At 46.0% G+C, this 25,923-nt stretch overlaps 1 long non-coding RNA gene across 1 annotated transcript; it reads right to left on the bottom strand.

Moving 5' to 3' along the window:
• Nucleotides 1-10,859: 10,859 nt before the first annotated feature.
• Nucleotides 10,860-24,458, bottom strand: LOC129400050 (uncharacterized). The gene is made up of 4 exons (XR_008627391.1): nt 24,253-24,458; nt 24,075-24,163; nt 11,634-11,706; nt 10,860-11,527 (listed from the first exon to the last, which is right to left on the bottom strand). It is a non-coding gene; the product is annotated as an uncharacterized LOC129400050 (long non-coding RNA).
• Between the last annotated feature and the right edge of the window lie 1,465 nt (nt 24,459-25,923).

The following is a 25,923-nucleotide window of genomic DNA, read 5'->3' as shown; positions in this document are numbered from 1 at the left end:
AGACACAACAAGAGTATTAGCTTAAGTTGCTGTCATGACCTTCCTCACCTGTGTGGATGCTTCCGGACCCAGAAAGTGTTGACAGTTAGTTTGAGTCAGTGAAGTGAAAGGCAGGTGGAGATTTTCCTGGGTAGATAGTTGTGGGTTTTAGTTTTGTGTTCCCCCCAGGGGTGGGGGCACACCTGGCTCTGTGCTCAGGAGTCATTTGGGATTCCAGCTTGTAGGCAGTTGCATGCTAGGCAAGCCTTACCTCTGTAGTATCTCTTGCCCTGTCCAGAGAACCCCCACTTTTTTTTTCTTTTTGGGTCACACCCGGAATGCACAGGGGTTACTCCTGGCTCTGCACTCAGGAATTACTCCTGGAGGTGCTCAGGGGACCATATGGGATGCTGGGATTTGAACCTGGGTCAGCCGCTCAGCCGCATGCAAGGCAAACACTCTACCCGCTGTGCTATCGCTACAGCCCCCCAGAGAATCCCTTTTTAAGAAAGTTATCTCCACTTCTTTTGCATGTGGGAGCTCTGGGTTCGATTTCTAATATCTCATAGTCTCCCCACTAGGTATAAACCCCAAACTAGACAAAACCAACAAGACAGAAGTTTACTCCTCTTTTCAGGGAAGATGGGGTGCAAGGTTGTCTTCTTTGTAGCAATGTATCTGGGCATTCCTGCCTTCAGCTTAAGTAGCTTGAATCTCCTTTTTAATGAGTATACATGGTATGAGGCCCTTATCTTTTTTTCCCCCCCGCAGGGCATGCTCCCAATTAGTGCTCAGCACTCTGTGCCCACTCCCAGCAGTACTGGCTAAACTGACAGTTCAATGCAGGAAGCTGGATGATGCCAGGCCCAATGGTGCTGGCAACTCCCTGAAGATGCCCTTCATTTTTGAGGATCTGGACTGGTACCCAGGAATGGGTTTGCAGTGGAGACTTTTCAGAAGGACTGGTGAAGTGGTGGAAGTAGTTTGGACCTTGCTAACTGTTTCTCGAAGTCTTCTAAGATGGAGTGTCCTTTCTTAGGGGAGGGGCGTGGGGCCAGCCAATGGGACTCAGGACTTACTCCTGGCTCTGTGCTCAGGGATCATTCCTGGCAGGGCTTGGGAACCCTGTGTGGATCAAAGTTCAGTCAGCTATGAGCAAGGGAAGTGCCCTATTTGCTGTACTACCTCTTTGGCCTGGGGGTGCCTCTTGTAGCAGTACAACGATAATGTCAGAGAGAAGGCCACTGGTTTTGTAAACAGGGATTTATGAGGAAGCTGTCACAGTTTTGAAACCAATGCAGCTACAGTCACCAGGCTGTCAGACACTGGCTTACATGACCCAGGCTTGCTAAAGACTCAAGAGGGAACAGAACGCTACTTCACAATGGGGCTGTCATTCCTCAGTGACCCAGAGATGCATGTTATGTTCTCATTGCTAAATCCTGGACTCCCATAGAATCAGACTAGTAATCTAGAGGTTGTTTGGATCTTAAAGTCACGAGAGAAATGGATGGTGTTAAGGGTTGAATGGAGTTCCCCTCCAGTTCACATGTTGAAATCTTAACTCCTACTGCCTCTCCAAGGCCTTATTTAAAAATAGAATCATTGCAGATACAATCAATAAAGATTCAGCATTGGAGAGATTAAACAGGGGTTAACTGCTTGCCTTGCCTTGCAGTGCCAGGGATTGAATCAATTCAGAGTTCAACTCCTGGCACTACGCACGGTCTCCCAAGTACCACCGTCATCAGTACTCTTGAGTGTAGAGCAAAGAATAGCTTCTGGGTACTGCTGGGTGTGACCCAACCCCCATAAATAATATGCCTTTTATCTTGGAAGGTACTGGGAAGGCACACCCCAGATTTTAGTATTTGAGTTTCCTTTTCCTAAATCCAAAATACCTTGTGTCTTTTGTTTACCAATTATTCTGGTAGGTTAACACCACGGACTATGTCTCACTTCTCCTCTTCTTACTCCGGTTATGTCTCAGAGGATCCTTGGGTGGCCCAGCCAAGCACTTTTATACACCCCTCGATTAGTTTCAATTTCGGTGAACAGAGGAACCACCTGTTGGTTGCTGACTTTTTTTTTTTTTTAAAGTAAAACAGATTTTATTTGGCGGTTTTTGAGGAAGGGGAGGAGGAAGAGAAAGGGAGAAAGAGTAACAAACTCAAGAGAGAACGCAGGTTTCTCCAAAGATGGAGAACCCCAGTACACACCTCAAGAGGAGGGACGCAGGCAACACATGTGCACAGGCACCACGTGTGCTCGGCCAACTTGGTTGCTGGCTTTTAACACAAAGAACCACCTATGGGCTGGGACTGTTACTCAGTGGGCTGGGTGTGTGCTTTGCATGCTGAAGCACAGGTTTGATCCTGGGTACCCCATGGTTCCCTAAGCACGGGCAGCCATTGCCCTTAGTCACTGAGCAGGGAGGAGCACCTCAACACCAGTGGTGACTTTGAAACAAAAGCAAACAGAAAGGAGAAAGAAAAGCTGATTTATGATGTCTATGCCGTGAGATTTTGATCTTCAGTCTGGGTCAGAACCCAAGAATAATCATTTAAATGAGAACCACTGGTGCCATGGATGCCACTGACAATTGTTGGGGTCCCAGTCCTGGGACACTGCCTTGGACCAGCTTCGGGAGGTTCTGCTCCTGGCTTTCAGGATACAGGTTTTCCCCAATCAAGAGTTTGAAAGTAAAGTGGATGTCCTAAGCCAGTCCCATCCATTCATTGAAGAGTTTTTGAATTCCTATCATTAGTCAAATACTGTTCTAGGGCCTGGGAAGACATTTTAAAAAGTAGGTATAAATGTGTTACATTCTAGCTGGAATAAACAGTTGATGTAATATGTATGTATGTATATATGCATATGTATATGTATATGGGACTGGAGTGATAGCACAGTGGGTAGGGTGTTTGCCTTGCACTCAGCCAACCCGAGTTCAATTCCTCCATCCCTCTCAGAGAGCCCGACAAGCTACCGAGAGTATCCTGTCCACAGAGCAGAGCCTGGTAAGCTCCCCATGGCATATTTGATATGCCAAAAACAGTAACAAGTCTCACAATGGAGACATTACTGGTCCCCGCTCGAGCAAATCGATGAACAATGGGACAACAGTGACAGTGCTACACACACACACACACACACACACACACACACACACACACACACATAATACATGTGCTATATAAATAAGCAGGTAGGGTAAGTGTGAATGCCAAGGGTCTGTGAACATTTCTGGGTTTCTGGTGTGGGCATGACACTCATCACTGTGCTGTGCTCAAGGGGCAGTGGAGGGTGAGGTGGGGTTGAAGCCTCACATGGGCAGGGCTTGTGCTCTACTACTTCAGCCACATTCCTGACCCTTGAGCCTGACAATTTAATTCATTAATACTTTCTTTTCTTGTGGGGCCACCCCCGTGGTGCGAGATGACACCAGGGCTGCACATGTTGGTGCCTGGGAGGCTGTGTGATACCAGGACTCAGACCTCAACTCCTGCACTGGCTAGGTATGTGACCCTTTGCGCTATCTCCCCACACAACGTGGCAGTTTTTAATGGGGTGTTCTGGGTAGGGCCTCAAAAATGACTCGAAGGTGAGTAATTCAAATCTCCAGATGAGTGTCCCAACCCGGAGGGGACCACAGGCACCAGGCCCCTGATTAGAAGCTGAACACATCTGGTGTCAGTAGAAACAAGAGGCCAGTATGGCTGGGGTGGAGTGAGGGGTGACAGGGTGTCTGGAAGCTGAGATCAGAAAGATTTAGGGGTGCGGGGAGATAGTACAGTGGGTAAGGTGCTTGCCTTGCATGCAGCCAACATGGGTTCGTCTCCGGCATCCCAGACCATCACCAGGAGTAAAACCTGAGTGCAGAATCAGGAGTAAGCCCTGAGCATTCTTTGGGTGTTGCTTTAAAACCAAGAAAGTAAACTGAAATAAAAGGTTACAAAAGAGTCAAGTCATACCCTTATAGCACATTTAAGAGCAATTCTCTGAGCGGGGAGCAAACCCAGGCCCTATACCTGCAGACCATGAGAACCATGTTCTTTATTGCTGAGCCTCATCCCGGGCCCTGGTTGTTGATTTTTGTCCCACTGACTTAGGAATTATTGGAGGATGCTGAGCAGAGACAGAACAGACATTTTGGGTGGTTGTCTGCTTATTTGGGGGGCGGGGCCTCACCCTGTAGTGCTTCGGGAACCATCTGCAGTGTTGAGAATGAAACTGGTGTTGGCTGCATGCAAGGCAAGCTTCTCACCCCCTGTACTATTTCTCTAGAGTCATGATCTGACATTTCAAAAGTCACTGGCTACAGGGCCGGGGAGACAACACGAGTGCTCGAGCACCTGCCCAGCCTGAGCAAGGTCCTGGGTTCTGCAGCCAGCACCATAGAGTTGGGTGTAGGCCTGATGGTCTCTGAGTTCCCACCAGGTATGGTCACCCCCTGAGTACCGCACTGCCAGTCTGAGGACCACAAACATGGGCCTGTGCTAACCCTGTTTTGGGATATGTGTGGTGTCTTGGGAGACAAGTTAGGAGGAATCTAGGTGGAATATTGATGGCTAGAGTAGGGTCTTGGGGTAGCAGTGATTATAGTAGAGGTGGTTGGATGCCGGATATATTTTGGAGGTAGAATTATCTAGACAGACTGGAGGTGGAATGTTGAAGAAGAGAGATGCTGAAGAGGAGTCTAATTGGGTAAATCTCAGTGTGTGTGTGGGGGGGTTGGGGGGTGAGGGTGTGGGTGGGGGGGGGTTGTCAGGGATTCAAAATCCAAGGTTTTTAATGCTATTGAATTTTTTGGGTTTGGGATCATACCCACTTGTGTTCAGGATTTATTCCTGGCTCTGTGCTTAGGGATCACTTCTGTCGGCTGCCCCATCCCTGGTAAGGCAAGCACTTTACCTGTTGTACTCTCCCTCCAGTCCTGAATTCAGGGTCATATGCATGCAGGCATGTGCTCCACCATGCCATAGTCCGTCCCCTGAATCTTGGGAACTTTATTTGGAATGTTGAGCAGAAGCGTCCCCGAAGAAAGAGGCATGTGGTCGTGTGGAAGGGGGATATAATCCTTGCAGTTTGGTGAAGGCAAAGTGGGGCCGGTGCTGTGCTTCAGGGCAGGTTAGTAGCAAGAAACTGACCCGAGGGCAGAGCTGAGCTGAGCCACACGCCTGTGTCTCCCTCTGTGTTCAGAGCAGCCTCACTCACAAGTCCCCTTGGGTGAGTTACTGCTACTCTGACTCAGACTAAGTGGCGTCTCCCAGATGTGCTCTTGGCTTAAACAAATGTTTCATGGGGCCAGTGATCTAATGCAGAGATAGAGCACTTGCCTTGCTTGTGTGAGACCCTGAGTTCGATCCCCAAAACTGCAAAGAAGAAAAGGAAAAAGTTTTTTTTTTCACAGCTACTTTCCAAATGTTAGGGTGACTCCTTAGAATACTATGTCAAGAGCAGAACCATTGGATCTAATACAACAGGTCACCTGACTTTATTAACAGACCATCCCTAGTGGTGGTGCTTGTAGTATCCCCTCTATTTTGCTTTGTTTTCTTTGAAGGTTTTGGGGCCACATGCAGCAATGCTCAAGGCTTATTCTGGCTCAGTGCTCAGGTATCACACCTGGCAATGCTCAGGAGACCATAGGTGGTACCAGGGGTCAAACTGGGGTTGGCCCTGTCCAAGGCAAGTACCTTAATTCCTATACTATCTCACCTGTGTTTTTCAAATAAAGTTGAGAGCAGAAATTAAGAAATTTACCCATGAAGCTATAGCACAGTGGGTAGGGCATTTGCCTTGCATGTGGCCAACCTGGGTTCAATTCCTCTGTCCCTCTCGGAGAGCCCGGCAAGCTACCGAGAGTATCCTGCCCACACGGCAGAGCCTGGCAAGCTACCCGTGGCATATTCGATATGCCAAAAACAGTAACAACAAGTCACAATGGAGACATTACTGGTGCCCGCTCGAGCAAATTGATGAACAACAGGACAACAGTGCTACAGTGCTACCCATGATCAGAACATCTTCAAGCGGGGCCTGAGAAATAGTGCAGGGGTTAAGGCTCTTGCCTTGTCTGTGTTTTACCCCAGTTAGATTGCCGGCACAACATACGGTCCCTTTGCCATCACAGGAGTGATCCCTGAGCACTTCTGGGTATGGCCCCTCCATCAACAACAAAAAAGAAAGTCCTCAATTTCAAATATAATATTGATTTGTGGGCCTGAGAGAGAGTACAGAGGATAGGAAGTTTGCCTTGTACGCAGTTGACCCAGGCTCAATCCCTGGCATTCCATGTGGTCCCCTGAGCTCTCCAGTGATTCCTGAGTGCAAGTCAGGAGTAAGTACTAGGCACCCCTGAATGTGGCCCCAAAAGACTGATTGATCTGGTTAACCAAGTACAATGTAATGCATCTATAAAATAGATAAGATTAGAGCTTTTCGTGGGGCTGGAGCAGCAGTACAGCAGGTAGAGCATTTGCCTTGGAAAAAGCCAACCTGGGTTCGATCCCCAGCAACCCATATGGTCCCCCAGTACCATCAGGAACAACTCCTGAGTATAGAGCCAGGACTAACTCCTTAGCATTGCTGGGTATGGCCCCAAAACCGTACAAACAAACAAGCAAACAAACAAAAAAAGGATTAGAGCATTTCCAGACCCTATCAAATTGGCTGCTTCAATCGTGATATGTAGGTACAGATATCACAAAGCTGATCTTAAGCTTTGCAGATTCAGTAGTTACTGGGTTGGAAAAGACATCGATTTTCTATAGGCAAACATGTAAAAGACTGATGTATAAACCAGCTCATCAAATTACTTAGGATAGTAAGTATTTATAAGATTTGAAAGTTGTAGACTCTTGGATGTAGCCATGTTTGAGAAATACTTCATTCACACATTATGAAACTTTAGGTGATCACCTGAGCTAAACACTCATAAATTGACATTTGGTTTCAGTGTTGATATTACATGGCATTTTTTTCTATTAAAAACATGGCAGGGACTGGGGGCATTGGTGGTGGGAAATGTACACTGGTGAAGGGATGGGTGTTGGAACATTATATGACTGAAACCCAATCGTGAACAAATTTATAACTGTGTATCTCACTGTGATTTAATTTAAAAATAAATAAATTTAGGGGCTGGAGTGATAGCACAGCGGGTAGGGCGTTTGCCTTGCACGCGGCTGACCCAGGTTCAATTCCCATTATCCCATATGGTCCCCTGAGCACTGCCAGGGGTTGTTCCTGAGTGCAGAGCCAGAAGTAACCTCTGTGCATTGCCGGGTGTGACCCAAAAAGCAATAAATAAATAAATAAATAAAAATTTAAAATATATGTGGCCGAGAATCCTGCATAAGAGACCCTCTCTCATACCATAGGAGGCTTCCTGCCTCTTTCCCTTTCCTTACAGTTTCAAATAAAATTTTCTGAATTAAAGAAAACATAAATAGTGAAGCCAAGTCAGCTGGGGTTCATATTAAATTTTTTTTGTTATCCTGGCCTGGACAAGACAGCTTAACAAGCTGAATCCTGCTTTGCTTGCTGAAGGCCTACATTTGATCTCCAGCATCTCGTGGTCCCCAGAATACCACTGGGAGTGACCCCTGAGCATCACTGGATATGGCTCAAAACACTTTTCCCTCTAGTATCTTCAAAGTGAAAAACAAAATGTAATAAATGTTCTGGCAGGAACTGGAGAGATGGAGCAATGGGTAGGCCTTGTGTGCAGCTGACCCAGGTTGGATCCCTAATACCATGTATGGTCCCTTGAACACTGCCAGGAGCGATTTCTGAGCACTGATCCAGAACTAAGCCCTGAGCACACCTGGTTGTGCCTCTTCCCCCACCTCAGCTCCAAAAGTAAAATAAAATTAAAATTCTGGGCAGGAGAGTTAGATCAACAGGCTAGAGTACATACTTTGCATGCATGTAGGAACTCTGCATGTGACCCCCGTTTCTGCATGATCCCCCACCCAGCACTTTCAGGAGCTATTCCAAAGTACTGACCTGGGAGTAACCTGCAAGGACAGCCAGGGCTGTGGACCCTAAAACAAAATGAATGAATAATTCTTCACGAGGGTCCCGGGGTGTAGCTCAGAGGTAAAGCACATGTCTCCAATCTGTGGGGTTTGAACCCTGGCACTGCAGAAAATTAAAAAGTAAAACAACAACTAAATTGTTCATGGACCTTGAGAATATGATGAAAGACTCCAATCTGGAAAACAATGTAGTAGGAGAAAGGCTTTGTTTGAAAAACTAGGGCTGGTTCTATACACAGGATGCTCCGCTGCAGGTCCGTCCCCTCAGGAAACGGGATTGCGATCGGAAGATGGTTAGATAAAGATTAAGAACCCAGGGAGTTGGCTGCTGGAAGGAAACACAGCAGCCGATGAGGACAGCTCACTATCCCTTCTGTATTTGTGACACAAATATTTTTTTTGAGACAACCAGTTAGAACCAACTAACCTCCATTTTTCTCCGTTTTTGTAGAGAAAGACAATGTACCCCATTTGTAGGTAACTAGAAATTGTACTTGCTACTGACCTACTATAAAGAAAGGGGCAAGTAGAGGGGCAAGTGTTCTGGTGAGTAGGAGCTGGTTTCTGTCTGAAAGTATGTGGAACTGAAAGTATGTGGAAGTTTTACAAACTTTAGGTCATAGTAAAAGCAACTTTTCTGTCCTCTTCCCAATTTTGTCTACCACAGACTGAGTGGCTCATTCTCTTCAAATAACATCTCCCCGGGTTCTCTGCCTACTCCAACTTGCCACCTCCTTTTGGTCAGCCCTCATGTTTCCACCTCCTTCCTCAGTTGAGTTAGTAGGAACCAGGGAGCACCCACCACCCAGCGCTGGTCCTCCCTCCTGGCTCCAGGAGCATATTGGACTAGAGCCAGGCTCGGCGCTGGGCTGCCTCAAGGCCACCTGGGAGCTATATCCTGTTCCCAGGACATGATCCCAGGGCCAGATCCAATCACCAGATCTTCTCTCAGAGCTGGGCAAAGAGATGACCCTTAGGTCGCTTTGTAAATGCCTGCTTGTGCATCAGTATGCATCAGTGGTCAGACAGGGGACAGGATAGTGCTGGCCAATTCAGAAATGAGAAGGCTTGCAGCAAGCACGCCCCCAACCCTCAGCAAGCACTGCTCTGGGGCATAGTTATTGGGGGAACCATTCCTTATCTGTGCTAATGGCTGTGCCTGGGCCAGTGGTCTCCAGCCAGGCAGGTCTGCAGCTGCTGCCTTAATCTTTCTTACTGTTTCTGACCTGTACGTTGCTGCTCTGTCTTTTCCCTATAGTCTGGAATGCTCATCCTCCCATTTAGCTTCTTTTCTTTTCTTTTTTTAAAATTGAATCACCGTGAGATAGGTACAAAACTTTCATGATCGAACACCCATCTTTCCATCAGTGTACATTTTCCACCACCAATGTTTCCAGTATCTTCCCTTCTTCCTACCCCCTCCCCCTGCCTCTATGGCAGACAATTTCACCCATACTCTCTCTCTACTTTTGGGCATTATGGTTTGCAATACAGATACTGAGAGGCTATCACATCTGGTCCTTTTTTCTACTTTTAGCACACATCTCCCATCCCAAATGATCCCTCAACCATCATTGACTTAGTGATCCCTTCTCTATTCCAGTTGCCTTCTCCCCCAGCTCATGAGGCAGTCTTCCAACTATGGAGCAATCTCCCTGCCCTTGTGTCTACTGTCCTTGGGTGTCAGTCTCATATTCCTGCCACTTATCTCTTTTTCAACAAATCATTCCCATCCTTTAAAAACCATAGCTGGAGGTTGGAGAGATGGTTCAATAGCTGAGTGCATGTTCTGCTCATGGAGGCTGGGGTTGAGGGCTCATCCAGTTCCAGGCACGTGTTCCCAGGAACACTACCAGGAGTTATCTCTGTGCTCAGAGCCAGGAATGGTCCTCAAATATACTGGGAGTGAACAACAACAACAAAAAAAATGAATTGGATTTTTAGCATGATAGTGTCATTTTCTGTGTCTATGAACATGATATCTGTTTATAGTACTTCTGTAACTATAGAGTAAATGCACCAGGGCTATCATAAACTAGAGCTCAATAATAATATAAAAAAAATTAAAGCACTGAAACCCAACGTTGGTATCGAAGAGCTATTTGAACATGCACTGAACCCGAGTCTGCTGCATGCAGACCAACACCGTAGCTCCTGTACTATCTTTCTGGGAGGCCCTCGGTTCCATCCCATGGAACTGCCTCATCCCTGAAGCAGTGTCAGGAGTGCCCCTGTGCAAATCCCTCTCCCCACAATACTGCAGGGTGTGATCTACCCTGTCCCCACACCCCCAAACAAAATAAAATTGAAAAAAATAAAGAAAAACCCACAGTGCAGGAGGCTGGTTCCATCCCTGGCATCACCTGGTTCTCTGAGCACCATAAAAGTAAAACCCATGGCTGAAAAGAGCTCTATAGAAGAAAGTGTTCTATGAGCCTCTATCCTAAATGATCCCTCCCCCCCACCTTTTTCCATTTTTTGGTCATTTGCCATGCCCTGGGGCCATCTTAAGCACAGAAAAATCTAATTTCTATTGTGATTATTGAAGTGCAGCTCATATCTATTCTACCAGGACATAAGGTCCAATGTGAGGACATGCCTAACTGCCTTTGTTTTTTCCACAGTGCTCTGAATGGTGCAGGGATGGAACATTTTATTGGATGACTAATAAAATCAGATACACTGTACATGTGGTACGCAAATTGAGACAGGATTTTTAAAAAGCTTTATTTTTTAAAAAATTTATTTTATTAAAATTTTTTAAATTTAGTGTTATTTTATTTTGTAGTGTTACTCTTCCTGTACTTGTATAATTTAACAGTGAAGATGAAAAGTTAAAATGTTAAAATGATTATCACTGTATCACTGTATCACTGTCATCCCATTGTTCATGGATTTACTTGAGTGGGCACCAGTAATGTCTCCATTCGTCCCTGTCACATGCTAGTGTTGCCCAATAGCATCTGCTCATTCCAGGAACATGAAGATCACGTTGTTGTTACTGTTTTTTGGCATATCAAATATGTCACGAGTAGCTTGCCAGGCTCTGGCTTGGAGGAAAAAAAAGAAGAAAAAAAGAGGTCTCATGTCTGCGAGTGGCGTCGAGAGCTCCAGGAAAAACTGCGTCGCTCTCTTCCCAGAGGTTGGTTTTATAGTCTCTGGATCTTGACCATCAATGAGATTACATGGTTCTGGGGGCAGTTTGTGGGTTTGACTGCCAAGTTACTGGAAAACTGGGGATCTGGGTGGAGGAGGCCCAGTCCTGATCTGAGCAGGCTTGGAAATCTCAGTCACGGGTCCCGCACACCAAGGTTCCTCTGTCCGTTCCTTCATGGGTGAGGCTCATCCGAGCATGTGGAGAGTGATCTTGAGCATGGCTGTGGTTGGGTTCTGGAGGTTTTTGGCTGCTGGGGCTTTGCTTGGGGCAGGAAAGGAAACTCAACCCACTCCCCTCCTAGTGGGCCCTGGTGAAGACAGCCTGGTGAGGGGGGCAGGATATTCTGCTGTTAAAATGATTAAAAGTTTAAAAATGTAAAAAGTTAAAAGTTAAAATGATTGAGCAGAACAAATTATGAGCTGAAGAGATAGTATATTGAGTAGGGCACTTACCTTGCACATGGCCGACCTGGGTTCAATCCCCTTGCATCCCATCTGGTCCCTTGAGCACTGCCAGGAGTAATTCCTGAATGAAAAATTTATTCCTGAGTGTAGTACTCCCTGAGCATCATCAGGTGTGACCCCCCAAAACTTTTTTTAAAAGAATAAAACAGATGCCTGTGCATTGATTTTGTTACAGTATAATTTTATTGTTTATAAGGAGTTTCTATGGAGTCAATAGGATATGTCACGCTATCTGCAAAATAGTGATAGTTTGACTTCTTTACCAATCTGAATTCCTTTGATTTCTCTTTCTTGTATAATTGTGATAGATCCTTGAACAAGTTTCCCTTAATTTTGTAATTTAATTGTTTGGGTTTTGTTTTTGGCTTACTCCCAGTAGTACTCAGGGCTTACTCTTGGCTCTGTGCTCAGGGATTACTCCTAGCAGTGTTTGTGGGCCATATAGGGTGCTGGGAATTGGTGGTGCTGGAATTTCTCTGAACTCCCCCAACATCTGAGCCAAAGGAAGGAGAGCCTCCATGGTTTTTGTTTGTTTTGGGGGGGACACACTGGGGTACTCTGGGGCTTCTTCAGGTGCATTAGAGCTTCCACATGATTATCTTCCTAGCTGCCTCCAGGTTCTTGATCCAGCAGCAAGCCAGCATGTTGGGGTTTTGTTTTGTTTTGTTTTCTTGTTTTGATTTTTGAGTCACACCGGGTGGTGCCTAAGGGCTGACTCCTGGCTCTGCGCTCAGGGATCACTCCAGGCAAACTCAGAGGACCATATGGGATGCCAGGGATCAAACCTGGGTTGACGGCATGCAAGGTAAGCGCCCTACCTTCTGTACCATGGCTCCAGTCCCCTGCCAGTATGTTGTTATGGCAGTCTTTAACATTGCAAGGTAATATAGGTTGTTGAATATTTGAGTATCAGCCTGTGTTGAAGACAGGTCAAACTTTCTACCTTTCTACCCAATATCATAGGAGGCACAATGGCCAGAATTGCACCTTTCAGCAGTCAGCCTTCCCCTCCGTGCTAGGCACAGGCTGTAAAGGAAGGGCTGATGGAGAGGAAGGGAAGTTGGGGGTTGCTCAGAGCTGGAAGGCAAGAAATCATCTTACCTTCAGTCAATTAGTCATCTAGCCTGGACAAAGAGCATTGGCAAGGCACTGAGGTCAAAGTTCTAGTACAGCTGGTTGGATCTTGGGCTTACTGCTTCTTCTAGTCATAGTTTATTGGCACAGTAAGACAGATGGTAGAGGTTTTGGTGAGACACTGGATTACTCTAGTGGACTTTAGAAGTCATAAATGAAGCCTTGAGAATGAATAGAACAAGGCTGGGGAGGTAGCTTGAGTGGTAGAAAACATGCTTGACCTATGTGAGTGCCAGATTGCATCCCCTGTACCACATAAATCCCAAGAATTGCCCGATTTGGCCCTGGCGACCCTCCCTGGCCCCAACACTGCTGGGTGTGGTCCCTATAAATGAAATAAAATAAATGAACAGATCAAAGGGAGAACATTTATATGCTAAGCCCGCCTGTGGAAGACACATCTATTTTATTACTGTGCTTTCACAGGACGTAAGACTTTGGAGTTGAGTGTCTGGGAATGATGGAGAAAATAAATGATTTCAACATCAACCTGATTATGTACACCAATAGCCTACAATATTTTGCATGAAATAAATTATTTATTGTTAGGTCAAAGTACAGTTAAACTTTGCTCCTATGTCTTTGTAAGGACACTTTTTTGGGTCACTTTAATCCTCTGAGAGTGCTCACAGCACATCATCAGAGATGCCCAAGCATAGGAAGGACCTGATGTCTGTCTCTGGCAAAGTTCAGTTTATCACCACAGCTTTTTTTAAAAAATCATTTGTTAGTTATATTTTTCTATGCAAATAAAATTTTTTAATTTAAAAATAAAAGTGAGGGTGGGAATAGTGCAACTGTTACTGAATTACCCCAAAGCAGAAGCTGAGTTCCTTTCATGCGTGTACTCAAGTGTTTCAGCCAGACACTGGTCCTGGAAGCTCAGAATGGGGGAAGGCGGAGTAGTGTGGAGCAGATCAACAGTGGTGATCTGTGGGCAGCCAGAGGAGTTGGGGCAGGAAGTAGACCTGGGACGCTGGCCTGAGGGATGGGCCTTTGCAAAGAACCACTTGGTAGCTGTGAACAGCAGAACAGTGCTCACAAACTCAGTTCCTACGGAGAATAAGAGACAAACTCAGATACAATCTTGTGTTTCAGGAATCTTGATAGCTTCCTTGGAAACTTTCTCTGAATGACTTTTGTTCAAGACCAAACTTCTAACTGGCTGACCAGAGGGTCAATTTCCTAGATTTGGGAGGCACTTTCTCAGGTGGTCTGGGGGTCAGTTCCATGTGGACCTGACAGTTCAGTGCTAGGGGTATTGGCACGGTGTGAGATGCCACCCACCAGGGCCACACATGAAGGTTGCTCATATTTATAGTCCCTAATATTTACAAGGCATGTGTTTTAGCATTGAGCCACACTCCTGGCCCACAACGAGAATTTCAACAAGCGAACTTTGTTGTGTTAAGTAAAGTATTTGGGATTTGGTATTTTAATATATCCTACCTTGGAAAACTAAGTTTTCTGATTGCTTTTGTTGTTAAAATGTAAGAGTATAAATAGGATTCTTCAACCTTTCTATACCCAAGGAACAGTGATTGAAAGCCACCAGTATAAAATATGAGTCTGAGGGTAATTGCCTCTGCTTATTTAGATATAAGTTGATGCTGTTTTTTCTATTTTACTGTAAGCTTGATGTTTCAAGAAAGTCTCAAGCTGGAGAGATAGCTGACTGTGTTGAGCTCATGATTTGTATGTGGGAGACCCAGGTTTCCATTCTCAACAGAGTATGGTCTCCTGAGCATCACTGGGAGATGACCTTTGAGCAAAGAAGCAGAAATAACCTCTGACCAGCTTTTTTTGGAAAACAATATGGGCATTTCTCAAAAAACTAGAAATTGAGCTTCCATATGACCCAGCAATACTACTTCTGAGAATATACCCTGGGGGCCCAAAGAAACACAGAACAAATGTCATCTGCACTTGTATGTTCATTGCAGCCAGAATCTGGAAACAACCCGGGTGCCTGAGAACAGGTGATTGAATAAAGAAACTATGGTACGTCTACACTATGGAATACCATGCAGCTGTTAGGAAAAGTCTTGAATTTTGTTTATAAATGGATGAACCTGCAGAGTATCATGCTGAATTTGAAGTGAGGCAGAATGAGAGGGACAGGTATAAAATGACTGCACTCATTTGAAGGATTAAAAAAAATAGTATGAGACTGATATTCAAGATCAGGAAAAACAGAGGCCAGGAGGACTGGTTAATAGTTGGAAGCTTAACAAAAGTGTGTGTGGGGCAAATGGCAATTAGGATAGAAAAGGGACTAATATGACAATAATAGTTAGAAATTCTCGTTCTGGACAAGAACTGAGTGTTGAAGTAGGTAAAGGGATGTACATGATAACCTTTCAGTATCTGTATTGCAAACCATGATGCCCAAAAGGAGGCAGGGAGAGGATAGAGAGAGAAAGAGAGATGCAGGAATAGAGAGAGAGAGAAAGACAAGTGAGAGAGAAAAAGAAAAGTACCTGCTATAGAGAGGCAGGTAGGAGAGGAGGGGGTCAGAAGGGAAACTGAGGACATTGGTGGTGGGAAATGTACACTAGTGAAGGAATGGTTGTTGGAACATAATATGACTGAAATCCCATCATAAACAACTTTGTAATATTTTGCTGTGATTCAATTTAAAAAAATGAATATCTATGAAGGATAAAAAAGAAGTAACCCCTGAGCATCACCAGGTATGGTCCAAAGCAAAACAAAGAGAAGACTTTAAATTTAAGTACTATAACTAAGAGGCAACACAAACTGTTTTAATGTTGTCCCCTTACGGCTTCTGATCAATGTCACTATTTCCATAACACCTTCTTTGTCCACTTACAATTGTGATATTGGACCCAACTCCATATTCTTTCTTCCACAGTACATATCACTCTCCAGCTTGATAATTTACTTGTTTATGTCATTGTTATTGCTATTATTATTTGCTATAACCCTCTTCCAGGGAAACAGTCAAGGGATTGGTCTAAATGACAGGAACAGGTATTTAACAGGTACTGTTTTAAGTTCCCTAAAAACCTCAGGGCTACCCTAGTGACAGGCCTGCTCAAGGAAAGACTGGAAATTATCTCTGCTATGGACAATGAGGAATCTGGGAATCTGCAATGACTGACTAGGCCTGGGCCTTGTAAAAGCCTGGAAACCAGGACCACTCCCAGCCCTGAAGAAAGGATGGGGGAGACTCCTTTCTGCCGGGTCATCTCTGTGGAAAATGAGGCTGAAGGTCACATCATTTAACCTGAAGGCTCGAGGCACCTCCAGTTCATCGTGGGACACCTTATGGCCAGGCCTGGGTAACTCTGACGTGCCAGATATGATCAACACCATTATTGGTGTGTCTCCTGTCTTTTTTTTTGCTTTTGCTTTTTGGGTCACACCTGGCGATACACAGGGGTTACTTCTGGCTCTGCACTCAGGAATCACCCCTGGCGGTGCTCAGGGGACCATATGGGATGCTGGGAATCGAACCCGGGTTGGCCGCATGCAAGGCAAACGCCCTACCCGCTGTGCATTGCTCCAGCCCCTAATGTGTCTCCTGTCTTTAGCCAACCCCTAGGACTTCTCAGTAATGGGGTACCCCAAATGAGAGTTCTCCAATTTTGCTGTGTTTGTGCAAAAGAATGAGCCAGGTTTGTTAAGCCATCTGGCAAGTTTAAAATGAAGGTGGAGAGAAAACTGTGCTTCTGTAACTTGTTTTCTATAAGAATCAGATTCTAGTTTTACAAATGTGATTGAATAATTGGGTAATTTAATGAGTAAGCTGTCTAGTCTATAAAGAAACTTAGTGTTGAGCATGCTGTCACCAGGGACTGGAGCAATAGCAAGCGGGTAGGGCGTTTGCCTTACATGCGGCTGACCCGGGTTCAATTCCTCCATCCCTCTCGGAGAGCCCGGCAAGCTACTGACAGTATCCCGCCCCCATGACAGAGCCTTGGCAAGCTACCTGTGGCATATTCAATATGCCAAAAACAGTAACAACAAGTCTCACAATGGAGATGTTGTGGAAGTCGATGTGGAGGTCTTGTTCTGTTTAGCAGGGAGAACCCTTCATGGGGCTGAGAAGGGGACACAGCTGAATGAACAGACGCAGAGCCTGGAGGAGGGAGAAAAGGCATTTATTCTATGGCAGTTACAGTATTTTATACCTCCCTGCTGGGAGGAGGTGGTATAGTATGCATGCCGGGACCCCCAATAGAAATGCAGGGTGTGGCACCAGCTTTAGCTAGTAATAAACAAATACAGATCAGTAAGATTAGCAGTGGCAACCTTTGCTAGGTGTGGCATGGGGTTAGCTAGTGATAAACAAATAGTGACAGGATAAGATCAGTAAGATAAAATGGTTCCCTACAAGACATTACTGGTGCCTGCTTGAGCAAATTGATGAACAATGGGACGAGTGCAACTATCTATCTTCTACTAGAAGGTAACTCTCAAGAAGGCAAGATTGTGTTGTTCACAAATCCATTTTTTTTTTTTTTTTGCTTTTTGGGTCACACCCAGCGATGCTCAGGGGTTACTCCTGGCTTTGCACTTAGGAATTACTCCTGGCGATGCTTGGGGGACCATATGGGATGCCGGGGATCGAACCCGGGTCGGCCGGGTCGGCCGCGTGCAAGGCAAACACCCTACCCGCTGACAAATCCATTTTAAGTGCCTTAAATGGTGCCTAGTATACAATAGATGCACAGCAAGTTCTTGTTGAGTGAATGAAGGGGCATCTGTATGTTGAATTTTCAACTCCTCTTTTGATAATAGACTGCTACTGACATCTAAAACCCTTAATGTGCATTTCTTTAAGACACTGTGAGTGTATGTGATCAAATTAGAGTGAGAGAAGTAATGCTGGGCACACTTACTCGGCACTTTAGTGGTTCTTTGAATATTTACTAGGAACAGCTAAGTGTCAGCTCTGCATAAAACAAGAAGGAAAGCTGTCTCAGTTACTAGAAGTTCAAGGTGTGTGTTTGTAAAGAACTCATTTCTTTGTAAAGGGACTGAGCCCACTGGGAGGCTCTTTCACAAGGAACAGGACATGGCTTGGTTCCTGTCAAGTTGGCTACCTGGGAAAAAAGTGTCTATAGCAATTGCTCCATATGGTTAATCTCTCTGGTTAGCAAGAGGAAGTGTGTAAGTTTGACAAAAGAACTGCTCCCACTTGAAGACTTACTGAAAAACAAAAACAAAACAACTCGGACGAAGACAGATCATTAAAAACACTCTCAATCACTGGCTCCGACCAGTACTTTCAAAAGATTTGTAAAAGGAGTGAGGCTGGACTGAAGATTTCCAAGTTATCTACCTAAGCATGCTTGTGATGAGCACAGGCAGGCTTCTCAGCTGTCCTCTGCTTGCTGGAAATAATCCTGACATGATGGCACACCTGAGTCTTTTACCTGTGTTAGATACAAGTCTGTGCATGACGCTCTCCTCACTCACTAAACAGGGCCCCGGGTCCTTCCCAATAAGGCCCTCAGCTTTCTTCACTGATACAATCATCTGCTGGGCTCATGGTCTCTGGACCCTCCACCTCCAGCCTTTGCTTCTTGCCACAGACAGATAAACACTTAAAAATCATAGCTCTGACCTTAAGAATTTAGGAATAACAGACCATTGAACTAATTCCAAATTCCTCCTCACCCTAGAACTTTAGCCTTCCAGCAAATACTTCTGCCTGGCTTCGATGACGTTGGTTCTACTCCTTGACACATTTGAGCATTTACTATGCTCCAGTATGGTCTCATTGCCATCCACTGCTTCATTTTCCTTTTCCCAGATCCTTCTCTCCATCCTTATATTATCTTCTTGCTTTTGTATATGCTGTTTTTCACTCATTCACTCTCCCATTCATTGATTAAGTTGTCAGTAAACTTCTTCCATATAAGAGGCAGAAATGAATTTGGGCCTAGAAACATAAGCCCGGTGACTTGATTTGTTTTTTATAAAGTAGTTCACAATATTTGATTACATTTAATATTCGAACACCAATCCCACCATCATTACACCTTCCTATCACCACATTTCATATTTCTGTTCATAGCAGAACTGAAATAATTTATTTTGTATTGTTTTTTAGGAAAAACCGCTGAAAATGCTCCAAAAAAGTTTCCTTAGAATAAAGAGTACGAAGATTGTTGTATTTTACCCAAGGCCATTACGCCCTGCTATAAGAGATCACTAACATATTGTTAAAGGTTGAGTCTTGTGTGCTTATATATATATATATACATACATATACATATATATCTGTAAAAAAAAATATTTCCCTAAGACTGCAGCAACTTGATTTATACCTTCTTCTCTTTCAATCCTAGCTCATCCAAATCATGTCTTCAAGAGCCAACTCAGTGAACATTTCCAAAGGTTTTCTGACCCACTTGGGCCATGAAACGCTATCAAATGCAATGGCTTAGAACAAACAGTTAAAAATTAGATAACTTTGAGATGGAATTTTTGATCTGCCATAAAATAGCCCTAGTGGGTTGGGAAGATAGTACAGCAGGTAGGGTGCTTGCCTTGCACGTAGCCAATGCAGGTCCATCCCCAACACCCCTGGGCACCTCCAGGAGTCATCCCTGAACACGGAACCAGGACCACTATGGGTGGTCCAAAAACCAAAATAATAATAATAAAATTATTTAAAATAATAGTTCTAGACTCTTAGGAAAATTAGTTTTTTCCAAATCTCCTATTACCTTAACTATAAACTATAAAAGAGAAGAAGGTATATGGATCATAGTAGCTCAAGGGTGTGTTTTATATGTATATATGTGTGTGTGTGTGTGTGTGTGTGTGTGTGTGTGTGTGTGTATGTATTCCTCACCCATCCAAGAATGAGGTTTGGGCTTATACCCAGTAGGGCTGTTCCTGGCTCTGTGCACAGATTGTGACAGGGACCAGAGGAATAGTACAGAATGTCGGGTATTTGCCTTGCACTTGGTTGACTGGGGTTCAATCCCATCTGGTCCCCTGAGCACCACCAGGATTAATTCCTTTATGGAAAGCCAGGAGTAAGCCCTGACAATCACCAGGTGTGGTCTAACACCTACACACACACACACACACACACACACACACACACACACACACACACACGTGATTCGTAGCAGCACTCTGGACAGCATAGGGAATCAGGTTATTAGCTGCACGGAAGGCAAGTGCCTTAACCCTGCACCATCTCTCTGGCTCCTGTCATTATCTGTCTTCTGAAACCTTGCAGTATACTATGGCTGGCTCCTCAAACATGAGTGATTGTTGCCTGTATTGCTTTTGTGTGTTTGGTGGAACACCTTCCTGACTTGGCACAGGCTCACAGTTATGCGATGAGGGTAGAGGATGCTTGGCACTCCCATCCTCTTTCTCCTAGACTCCCCAAATCCTCCGATACTACCACTGTTTCTCCTTTCCACACCATCAAGACAAACCCCTTTTGTGATCTGAAAGCTGTCAGGATAGAAATAAAGGTGCCCTCTAGGAGCTGGGGCTAATGGGAGGGGGCAACTTTAGCAAACTGGAGGGCGCCTGAATTGCCAGTGTTAAGTAGCCATAGTAAAGTTAAACCCGCAGCTTCAATTTGGTCTGCCAGAGGCAGAATTAAAAGTAAATTTGAAGTTTCACAACATAGTTCTCTCTATTATGGGTGCTGCTGTGCATTAAAATCATCTGTGTGAGGCTCACTGGGACGGGCAGAGATTCAATCATTGCTAATGGCTTGGGGAAATGGGGTGATGAGAATTAGGGTGATCCATCCCAATTGGGGCAAGAAAGAGAACCAGGAAATGTGTTTTTCAGTCTTGACATCTTGCCAGCTGGAGCTTTTCTGAAGTCATTGAGCACAAATCATGGAGCTGGCTGCGTTCACTGAGAAGGGATGTAATTTTTATGTGGTCTAGTTAAAGGTTTGTACCACCCACTCAGAGCTGAACAGAGCACCCTTTAGAGACCTTTGAAACAGAGCATATCACTATGTAGAAGCCCATTTTAGCAAAGGTCAAGAGAACTGGTTTTATATACTGAGGCTATTTACATATTTTCAGTAGCAGGTTTTTTTTTAAGGGGTTTGAGCCAGCACCCAGTGGTTCTCAGGGCTTACTCCTGACTCCGTGCTCATGGGCCATTCCTGGTGACCAAGTGCTGGGGATCAAAGCAGAGTTGGCTATGGCAATGCAAGTGACTTAACACGACTCTCCAGCTCCAATAACAGTTTGGCAGATTATAAGAAAAAATATATAGTTGTATCCACCAGATTCCACAAGCTTTACTATGAAAATATTATCTACTAGGTATCTATTATTTTGTAGGTATCCACGTAGGTGTTGTGGTGCCTGGTTTTTAATTTCTATTGGCTTTTTTTTTTTTTAAGAGAATGAATATTCTATTCAGGCGGAAAATCAACTTCACAGGATTTTGTTTGGTTTGTTTATTTGTTTTGGAGTCATACCCTGCAGTGCTCAGGGACTTACTCCTGACTCATGGCTCAGGGATCACTCTTGGCAGGCTCAGGAGACCGTACAGGGTGCTGGGGATCAAACATGAATTGCCCACATGCAAGGCAAGTGCTCTGCCTACTGTACTATTGCTTCGGCCCCCTCAACTTTGTAGTTTTCAAGAAACTTTCATATAATCTCACCTGTAGGACGACCTTGGGACAAGGGCAAGGTAAAGAATTATCACCATTTTACAGGTGAAGAGAGACTAAATGACTTGGCCCAGATCAATTACTAAGTAGCAGATCTAGGACAAGAATCCTAGTAATGGTTCTTTAATTATTATCTTGCTTTTTTTTTTTTATTTTGCTTTTTGGGTCACACCTGGCCATGCACAGGGGTTACTCCTGGCTCTGCACCCAGGAATTACCCCTGGCCGTGCTCAGGGGACCATATGGGATGCTGGGATTCGAACCCGGGTCGGCCACATGCAAGGCAAACGTCTATCTAAAAGGCTGTGCTATCGCTCCAGCCCTATTATCTTGCTTATTATAATGACTCCCATTCATACTTCTCTGCTTTGCCTGCTCTTTTATCTTGTACACAGAGATTTCTAGGGGCTGGAGAGATAGTACAGGGGTTAAGGCTCTTGCCTGTAGCTTGATTCCCAGCATCCCTGGTCTCCAGCACCTCAGGGAGTGATCCCAGAGCACAAAACTGAAAGTAGCATCCCAGGACTGCCAGATGTGATCCAACACCCTCTAAAAATATTTACCATTATTACCACCACCATCCCCGCCGCCTCCCCAAATAATACAGATTTAGAATGCAGGTACCTTAGAGTGATTTCTGACTAGTTTCAACTGGTGGGGAGCAGGATATCCCTGACTTCTGTGGGGCCAGAAAGGGCTGGGAGCCCCACTCGGGGTGCTGCCTGGGGCCAAGCATGGGTGAGAGTTTTGAACTGGAGCCCTTTCTACCTTTCATGTTTTTCTGGTTTCTGCAAGTGCAACTGAGCAAGAAACCCCTGCAGTGTCAGTGTCCTGTCACTGTTCCAGGCAGGGCGCTCTACACTGGTCCCCTCCGCCTCCTGTGGAAGGCTCTGTCTTCAGGCATTTCTTCCCCACCCCCACCCCCACCTACACAAACACACACACCTTGATATATGATCACTCTGATACGTTTTAAAGATAGATATATTACATTCGGTCTCCACATCTGACTCTTGGCTTAGAAAGCAAATGCAGCCTACATCCCAGGTTATGTGGTTTCATTTCATTAAGAAGCAGAGCAGGCTGGGAGTATGCCTCGGAGCGCAAAGCATGGGGGGACCACACAGTCCTCTGAGCACCATAGGGAGTGACCGCTGAGCACTGAGCTGGGAGTAGCCCCTGAGCCCTGGCTATTGAATAAGGCTCAGAGACCCGACTAAATAGAATCCCACCCACCTCCCCCCCTGAAAAAAAAGCCCCCAAACTTTTCTTTAAATATAGAGGTGCTCATATTTCCTCATGAATGGGTTGTGAGAGGGGAACATGCCTGGCCCCCAAAAGGGTCAGGAAGAGCTGGTAACCAGCCGGAACTAACACACACTGGATCTGTGCCTGGGCTGGGGGTTTGGCGGGGAGTTGTTATCTTAGAGGTCTTTCACTCTTCTCTGGTCTTTGTTTCAGTTTATTTTGGAAACAGAAAAGAAACACACCCAAAATTCCAAGTAATGAAACTTCTCTAAATCAGAGGCCCCAGGGTGGCACCAGAGGGGAGAGAAGAGAACGGAGGAAAGGTTCTTGCTCCTTCAAGGTCAGAGTTCACTCAGGTGGGCACAGCGGCCAGAGTCCCGCTGTCCACTGCCGTTTCTGAGGGCAAGGATGGGACACGGGAGCCGAGGCAGAGGAAGCCTGCAGCAGCTCTCCCCAGACCCGGCAAAGCAGTCACAGAGCACTTAGGCTCTGGGCTCCTGATTCTGGGTGGCTCAAATGGGCGGTGAACCGAGCTTTGCCAGGTACACGCAGTTTTTTTTGGGGGGAGGGGAAGGGAGGGAGAGAGAAGATGGAGGCGGGGAGGCCTTCTCTGTATTAAATGGCCAAACAAACATGGGGCACGGGTGGGGGGGGAGAGCAAGCGATGGAGCTAGAGAGAGGGAGAGAGAGGAGAGAGAAAAGAGAGAAAGGAGGAGAGAAAGAAAGGAGAGAGGAGAGAGGGGGAGGCAGAGGAGGGAGAGAGAAAGAGGAGAGGGGAGAGAAAGGAGACAGAGAGAGGAGAGAGAAAAGAGAGAAAGGAGGAGAGAGAAAGAAAGGAGAGAGGAGAGAGGGAGTGAGAGGAGAGAGGGAGATGAGAAAGGGGAGAGAAAGGAGAGGAGAGAGAGGACAGAGAGGAAAGAGAGAGGAGAGAGAAAGGAGAGGAGAGAAAGCAGAGAGAGGGAGAGAGAGAGACAGAGAGACAGAGAGACAGAGAGAGGTCCACAGCAGGCAGGCCAGCTCCCAGCACCCTCCCCTGTCCTGAAGAATCGGATGGTGCCCTCCAGATGCCTAAACAACTGAGGGTGGGAGCTGGGTTTGACCCCTCTGGGTTTCCTTAGAACTCTAAGTTCTGAGGCAGGGAGAAGGTGTGGATGGTGAAGGTATGCGCCCAGGAGCAGGGTGTGGGGGGGAGGGGAAGAGGGGTTCTTATTTCGTCTCAACTACATGGTGAGCAGCTGGAGGCTCAAAGGGACCGTAGTGTTGTCGTCCCCCTGGCCCTGGCCGGCTGTGTGACCAGGAGTGGATCTCATCAGAGCAACAGCTGCTGTCTCTCCAGCTGTGAGATGCAGGGAAAATCCTACCCGCGACTGTCCAGCCCTGCCAGGGGAGACGGGACTTACTGAGTAAGTTGCCTGTGGTTGGCTGGAGATTGTATTCAGCGCCTCAGAGTCACTGGAGACAGTTCTGGAAGCTGTCTCCCTCTCAAACTCTGCAAGAAAAGAAAGATGCATTACGGCGTTTGAAGTGTCTGGGAGGGGGCAGAGAGATAGTACAATGCGTAGGGCATAGAGTACTTACCTTGCACACAGCTGACCCTGGTTAGATCCCTGGCACCACATATGGTCCTGACCTGGCCCAGTCAGAAGTGAGCCCTGAGTGCAGAGCCAGGAGTGACCCCTGGGCTCCACATGGGATTAGTACTGCCCCAGTGGGGGAATCGGCTCCTCCCCCTTGCTTCCCTGGGCCAGCCTCCCCCAAACATCAGCCTTCCCCCTCTGCTCAGCCCTCTTGCCTTCTAATGCTAAACTCCTAGACTCTGTTTTCTGCTCCCAGAGATCTGCTATATGAGAACAGCAAAGGAATCTCTTGGGTGTGTTTGGGGAGGAAGCGCGGGGGAGGGTGACCTCTGAGCTAGCGGAATCGAAAGCTCTGAAGTCATTTGGGAGCTGTTCAAAACTCAGGCACCCTGCCCAGAGAGCCAGTTCAAAGAATCTGGACAAAGGTGATTTCTTTAAAAAAGTTTATTTTAATTTTTGCAACAATTCCCAGGTGGTTCTGAGGGCCAGCTAGGCTTCGCAGCTGGACACTAGCACAGATATCATCTGTCCTGGCCCCCCCCCCCACCCCTGCCTGCCAGCGTCTTCCTCTCCCCTTCTCCCATCCCCCCATCCAAACCTTCTTCTCTGACAGGAAGCCCCTCCTTTTGGGAATGGGGCATGGGGGACCCTTTGGTCCTCTCTTCAACTCCAAGACACACCTATATTGCTACAAACTTGAGGGAGCTGGTCCTGGGGGTAAAGAAGCCAGTTTGGGGGGGGACCGTAATGGTATAGGAGCTTGCACAGAGTACGCAGAGGGGCTGAGAACTTGCGAGCATGGGGTGGCAGGAGTTGTGGGTGAGGAGAGGAGAGTAGTGACTTTTGTCTTTACTAAAAGAACTGCCAGAGGAGGGGTAGGGCACAGAGGAGAGAAAAGGAAGTGAAATGGCAGACACGTGGGTTGTCGGGAGAGGGTCCAGGAAGAGACCCCAACTGCCACACACCTGTACTTCAAACTTCTCTGAACGTTGAAGCTTTCAACTTCAGCCATGAAAATGGTCTGGAAAATTGTCGCTCATTTATGAGCAGCTATCACTCTGGCAGCTGCTTTGGGACAGTTATTTCAGAGTCCCAGAGGAAAGATATTTTGGGGTTTAGTCCTTGCCAGAAATAAGAACTAAAGGAAAAGGAGAAACATGACAGAATTTCCAAAAATATGTTGATAGCAATGCAAAAGTTTGTAGAGGCTGAAAGAAAAATTAGACTTAAGCTCTGCGCTCATCTGGGAGCTGTTCAAAACTGTTCAAGACATGCGTGTTTGGAGAATGCTCAGTGCGGTGGCTTTGTATTTGGACTGGCAGATTAACTCTGTTTCCCTGTGTTCTCACGTGTGTGGACGTGTCTGTAAGTGCAGTGATTAGACACACAGGCATGTGTGTGCAAATGTGTGTATATGTATTCAGTTGTTGATATCTCTTCTGTGTTATAATTGTTGACTGTGGAGCCACCACCTGGCAATGCTTTGGGGATCATGTGACGCTGGGGGTGGACCCCAGGCCCCTACCTGCAAAGCCTGCTCACTGGCCCTGCCAGCCATCTTCATAACCCTCTGGTTTTTGCAAGGTTCTCTGCATGATGCTCTGAGACTGGGGGACTGTTGCTGGGTGCTGGGATCAGTGGTGTGAACTGGGGAGGCTTAGACCTGGCAATA

Source organism: Sorex araneus, chromosome X (assembly GCF_027595985.1).
Source record: "Sorex araneus isolate mSorAra2 chromosome X, mSorAra2.pri, whole genome shotgun sequence".
Classification (NCBI taxonomy): domain Eukaryota; kingdom Metazoa; phylum Chordata; class Mammalia; order Eulipotyphla; family Soricidae; genus Sorex; species Sorex araneus.
Note: the sequence above shows the minus strand (reverse complement) of the source record. Positions and strands in the feature narration are given on the sequence as shown.